Genomic DNA, 7,052 nt, shown 5'->3' on the forward strand with positions numbered 1-7,052 from the left:
ATTACATCTCACTTATCAGAGTGGTAGTCCTCACCACCACCTCTTCCCTCAGGGGGCTTGAAGAGGCCCACAGCGTTGCTTCTACATAGCAGGCTCACAGAGTTAAGGAATTCTCCTGGAATTTTACCGGTGGAAGGAGATTAGTAACACCAAAGGTCAATTTCACAATTTCAACAATTCCATCCCCATCCTCATCCACGAGGCTGGGATTTATATCTTTCAAACACTGACAGGCAGACAGATGACTGAAAGCCACAGGTACATGTTCAAATCAAAAGTACAAGTCAAGTGGGAATTGACTGAAGTAACACAACGTTAATGGACTGCAATTGCCATGTCTTGCTTCAGCTTCCATCCAGGAGCTAAGGGCCAGTTTCTTTCATGGTGCTGATGTATTTCTTCTCATTTCCATATGTTTGCTGTGATACAGCAGCTATCCCAGCAAATCTCAGCTCGTTACTGTAGAAACGTACAACAGCTTTCAGCAGAAGGCATAGTAGGTAGGAAGGCAAACGGAGTCAGAGAGAGGATGGCAGCTCACTGCCAGCTGCATGGCAGGTCTGGATGAAGCTGACCAAGGCTAGGCTTCCTCCCACACCTCACTGGAACCATGCTTGTGCCCAGGAAGGCTTGTGGGCTTTCCTTGCCCTTGCAAGAGGGGAAGGGGCAGTGCTAAAGCATGGTTCAGCTTACTGTAGTTGTGATAGGGGCTGTGTAGCTGGGAACCAGCTGGGAACCAGCTGGGATGATCACCTGAGTGAGTCCCTGCCTGGGCTGTCTGACAGCAGCAGACAGAGCTTCCTCCTCCATCTGAAACTCCCCACAGACAGTCATGCTCTCCTGCCCACCCTGGCACTGTTAGACCATGACATTCACCACACCATGATCTAGGTTCCAAGCTGCTCTGTAGTCCCGTGGCTGAACCAGGGCCCCATCTCCAGGTGGAAGCCTCCACAGTGAGCTGAGGAAATAACCAGGATAAGTATCCCAAACACATTGAGAAGGATGCAGCCTGGCTGCTGTCACTTGGCCAGTGTTACTTATCACACCAAAGCAGTCTGCAGCTTAGCTGTAATGATCAGACTAGAGCTGTTGGGGACAAAAGAGGAAAGATTGGGCCTTAATCAGAAATGTCTAGAAAGCGTCAGCTTTTTCTACTGGAAGTTTTTGTCCTCAGATTTCCATAGTTAATGGCATCAAAATGCTCTGCAGATGCATAATATACCAAGGCTCAGAGAATCTGAGAACAGCAGATGGCTTATACACATCTGAGGAGCTTTTTAATAATAAACAAATAAATAAAGATTGGAGAGGAGTGTCAGGCATGCATCTTGTTAGATGTTTAATCAGGCAGCTGAGACATCCCAATTTTTAATTGCCTTTATTTTTTAGTGCTACTGTCTAATTTCAAATTGCACAAATGAAGCTCTTTAATTTTTCTTGTCTGGTTTGAAGTCTTGGTATCTAGATGATAATTTATCAGGAAGTTCTACAGGACACAGAGAACAAGATAACTACCAAAAATCCTGCTACTCATGAAAGTATGAGATAATTTTTCTTTTTAATTGCTTCTCGTACAATTAATCATCCATCTGTCTGTGTTATATTCTTCAACATTATGGCCATGAGTTAAAAAAACTTGCACTGAAGTCATGGCAAGCTTAGCAGGAGATAAACTGTGCTAAATAAATAAAAATGATGTGTGGTAGTGATTTAGAGGCTGCAGCAAAGCTCATAAGAAAATGTCAATCTAGACCTTCTTTTACCATATGGGGTCATCTGTCTTGTAACTGAGAACTAAGCAGGACAGTCAAGCTCTCTTCTGAAGACAGTTTTGGTTTTGGTTTGGTTGTTAACAGGATTTTTTTTTCTTCCCACGGTAAACCCTAACCCAAATGGCATTGTATAAACATGCTCCCACTCCTCAACCTGGGGACAACTGATCCCACGAGACATCTGCTTCCTGTCATCCAGAAACCAGATAGGCTGGGAATTCAAAATATTCATAGGCTTTGTTAGCAATGCCACTGCATGGATGAGCATTTAGTTTCAGCGAGTGCCCAGGAGGTTTATCATGGTCATCCCAGCACCATCCTCCTTGGATATAATTTCTACATAGAAGGCATTTCATTGTGTTACATAGCTATTAATTTTATCTCTCATAAAGAATGAAATTAAGAACATTATTTGGCACCTTGTAACCTTCCTGAATGTCACTTTAAGTCCTTTTGAACAGCACAAATTCATGGCAAGGTTTGTGCATGTGTCTACACTCACTGGTGTGGCAGTGCAGGGTATGAGCCTCGGGCTTGCTCTGCTCTTGGGAAATCGAAACTTCCTAATTTGTGTAAACATGAGTGAGACATGGCAGATTTGGTATGTTTTGTGAAACCCTGACTTGTCAAACCTCACCTGGCACATGACATGTATTCTTGCCCCATGCAATTCAAGCAGCCAAGCCTGAGAGGGAGACATCACTGGGTTAAGCACCAAAGTCATAGCGTGACCATCACCATCTATGCTGAGACGTTGTAGGAATGGCTGCCAAAAGGGTAATATATTATAAAATAGCCTGGACTCAGCAATAAAATGCTCAACTGAGAAATTTGGGAAAACAAAAGATGCCCATCAAGCCCTGTTGTTCAAACAGATGTTATTGTCTGGACTGGTATTCCCCCACTGATGTGATGCAATTCAACTACTCTTAAAATAAAATTAATGCATAAAGATACATGTTTCATCTGTACCATAATTTTTCCCCACTCATTTTTAAGCATATCTTAAAAACTACAGTGTATTCTCACCTCAAGTTTTGCTTTTTGTTAAAACAGTTGGAGATTAGTCCAGATTAATTCCTTTCATGTGCCTGACTCCGCAGGTGTAGAAAACAAAGAGAAAACTGCTGACAGATTCTGAACAGATTTCTTAGGGAAACCTTGCAAATGCAGGTAAGGGAGGGCAAGGTCTTGATAGTTAAGAATAAAAGGACATGAAAGACATTTATGTTATTACGGGCTGGGATGGCTTGAGCTTCAGCTACAGCTGACACACACCGGCCAGGGAGCTACTGGGCTTGCTCAAACATCTCGTGTGTTCATGGAGCCAGTTCTCTCACTTGCAAGCATCTGAAGCAGAACAGTAATTTGGGAAGACTATGGCAGCTGTTGCTGGAAGAAGTAGTAATTGCTGGCTTGAAGTTCTGGTACAGTAATTAAACTCCCTAAGGAGCCACAAGGTAGCACAGTCTGCAAGAACCAACGCAGGAAAACTACAGGGGTGGGAAAAAACTCATCCTGAGTTTGATGAGAAACTTAAGCAAAGTTTAAGAGCCTAGGGATGAACAGTGAACTAGCTTCTGTTCCTAGAAAGAGGAAAATTTTGTTGTGTTCAGCTTAGTGGCATAAAGAACATAAAAAACTGATTTGGTGGTAACTCCAGAAACAAAAGAATTACTGGTATTTTTTGTTGAAGTGGTAGACTGAGATGCTTCTTGCAAACATTAATAATCAGTACAAATACCTCAAATTAAAGCAAAGCAGATAATAGGTCCCTCAGGTTTCTCTCTTTTCCTCAGAAAGTCCAAGACATGGTTAGATCTGCTTTTAGATCCTGCAAATGGCCTCCATGGGTGGTACAACAGTTTAAATGTTAGCAATGAATTTAGAAGCCTATAAGGATGGAAAGGACTAACTCCATCCAGGGTGAGAATGGGTTTGGCCAAAAACTTTGGAGTACTTCCATTCTGACATGATCTCTTTGGAAAAATCTCAGAAATTGTCTGTACACTCCTCACTTCAGCTTATGTCTCCTCTATAACACTAACAACCTTATTATTCATTAAACCTAATAATATATTAACAATTAGTAATTAATACAATAATAATAGAGTAATTAGTCACCATAATATGTCCCATTGTCTTTTGAAAAAGCAGGTCCTTAGGAGTTATTAGTGCAAGAGCTGCTGAGTAAATCCTGGTCAAGTACAGGGATATGAAGTTCCAACTTCCACTTCTGCAGTTGTATTAAGGTCATTATAACCAGTTTATATTGGTGCCTCAAGAAGTCACAGGGAGAAATTAATTTCCTAATGTGCTTCTAGCTAGAAAATTGCTATTTTAGTCTTTCTGGTCTTGCTGATATATTCTTCAGGAAAATTGCAAGAAACTACACACAAATAACATCAGCTCTTGAACTTGTATACACAGAGTGAAAGAAATCATCAGGGAAAGCTTGGGAGCTGCAGAGTCACAAGCTGCTGTGATTCAAGCCCAGCTGGCAACAAAGATCCACACAGTCACTCACTCCTCCCACAGATGGGTGGTGGAGAGAATCAGAAGAATAAAAGTGAGAAAACTCATAGGTTGAGATAAAGACACTTTAACGGGTAAAGCAAAATCTGCGCATGTTAGCAAAGCAACCCTAAGAACTCATTCACCCTTTCCCAGGAGCGGGCAGGTGTTCAGCCATCTCGGGAAAAGCCAGGCTCCATCGTGTCTAACAGCCACTTGGGAAGGCAAATGCCATCACTCCAAATGTCATCTCCTTCCTTCCTTCTTCCCCCACATCTATATGCTGAGAATGGTGCCATATGTTATGGAATATCGCTGTGGTCAGTTGGGGTCACCTGTCTTGGCTGTGTCCCCTCCCGAGTCCTTGTGCACCCCCAGCCCTCGTGCTGGTGGGTGGGATGAGAAGCAAAAAGGCCCGGAGGTTGTGTGAGCCCTACTCTGCAGTGACTAAAACATCCCTGAATTACCAACCCCGTATCAGCACCAATCCAAACCACAGTCCCATCCAAACTATGTGGAAAGAATTAACTCTACCCCAGCCAAAACCAGCCCACAGTATTCAACCCAATGGTTTTGATGCTTAGTAGCAACAACTGCTAGAATTTACTCCTTTCAACCTTTTTGGTTTTCTGCTTTTTGCTTTTCAGTTTACTGAAAGCTCAATTGCAAGGGATGCTTGTTCACTAGATTTCTGAAAATCAGAGAATCTGAGGGGTTTTTTTCTTAAGTCTGGAGCAAATGCTTTGTTCGAGTGCTCCTCCAAATAGTGACAGCTATTTTTAAATGGTCTAGACTTTGTTGCATGAAAGGGTTTTGGAAAATTTTTTGGTTATATAAGAACTGACAGAGAAAGCTGGCTCTTAAAACATACTGCTTACATTATGAAACAAACACAATGAGGAAGTGATGAAAGCTGGAACAGTATCCTTATTAACAGGTGGCCCTGAGCACTATTTGCCCTATAAATAAGCAGTGGATTAGAGAAGAGGCCTGCCCTGGGGAAAGACACAAGGCTAATAAGGGAAGGTAATCAATCACTTCACAGTATCTGTCAATCTGTCTTCCATGTAAGTACTCAAAGCATAATAATTTGAAAAGGCATTTAGAAACCTTAATGGGACTTGGACCCTAGCAAATTCCCATAGCTCTTCTGGTAACACCATCACCAGATACATAAATGGGAACTCCTCAGAAGAAAAAAAAAAAACAAAAAACCCCTCACAACCCCAGATAAAATGTTATTTACTGTGATAAAAGTGACTGAAATCTTGTGTACACTTTCCCACCTCAAACTCAAACATTCCTGAGTGAGCACTGGCATGCAGACTTCAGCCACCTGATTACACACACGGCCATTTCTCTCTCAGGGCTCCTGACTCATAAGGGCAATGTGGGGATGACACACAACTGGGAAGTTATCCAAACTGTCCCCATACTTTCCTCACTGTTCCAACGAAAGAACCATCATGTTCCTAACAGGCCACCAATTTCTATAGAAATCTTCCCAGTACAGTCCAGCTTTCAATATTGTTTGGGTGAGTAGCATCCACAGCAATGAATAAGGTGGCACTGATGCTAAAGGGGAAAGGGTTAAAAATTAACCTAAAAACAAGCTATTCAGCATAGAAGTGCTTGAACAGTAATCTCTGCTTTGGATTCACTACTTTGCCAGGGAATTTTGTATAGCTTGTCAGCCTAAAAGCGGTGCGGGGTTTGGGCGAGTTGTTTTGTGATTGGCTTTTCCCCACAATGAACCTTGTGGGTTAAGCTCTTCCTCTTACTCTTTAACTCCGTATTTACAGCACTTACTCAGGATGTTTCTTCCCTGTAATTTCTTCTTTACCTGAAGGAATTCAAACTGGTCTTTCCTGCCTCCCAGGCAAAGGTTTTCTGAGATCAAGTTCTCGGTTCTTCCCATCTAAGCTGTCCGTCCTGTTCTGCATGAGCTAGTTTCATATTTATAGAAAACGGAACCAAGACAGATTCTATAGCTAAAGGGGTGGAACAACCACCTGAAAAGACAGGTGTAATTCCAGCCACCTCCAGCTAATGCCTGAATGGTTTAAATATTCACTGGAAACAAGATTTAATCCCAGCTGAATTAATTGAATGCTCATAGACTCTCTCCTGCAGTCCTGCCAATATGCCCAGTTGTGCCAGTAAGATTCCAGCCCTATTGTCTCCTCCCTTCTTCTTCCCCCACATCCCAAATACCCTGGCACATAACTACATACCATGGTACAGTAAATATCTTACTCAACTTTAGGGACACCACCACACCCGATTACAAAATTGCAGAAAATACTGGTTCTCAGAGGCCATCTAGTGGGAAGAGCAGAATACTCCAAGAAGGAAACCATTTCAAACTTTTCCTTCTTAGTAATATAGTCTGCAAGATACACAGGGTTACCTTGCTGATCAGTGGATGTCCCTCCCACACAGCAACAAGAAAGCTGGTTAGGCTCATACACCAGACTCAGCAAGCTGTGAGTATGGTCACAGACTCTTCTCTCTTTAGCATTAATTCTGAAAACTGTATTAGGAGTTCTGTTTGTGCAATGAAAAACCATATTGTACAACACAGAGCAGAGAGGAAGCCTTCTTTAAAACACACTTTTAAACTTGCTGTTAGGTGATTGCTAGACAATTTTGGGTTCCTATAGTTTGCTTCTGGCTGGAGAACATGTGGAAGATACCAGGCATTATAAGGAATAGACAGAAGTTTCTTTGCTTACAGCTTTCAGAGTCCAGAGAGCCCTGTTA

The sequence above is a fragment of the Coloeus monedula genome, assembly GCF_965178545.1.
Source record: "Coloeus monedula genome assembly, chromosome: 1".
Classification (NCBI taxonomy): Eukaryota; Metazoa; Chordata; class Aves; order Passeriformes; family Corvidae; genus Coloeus; species Coloeus monedula.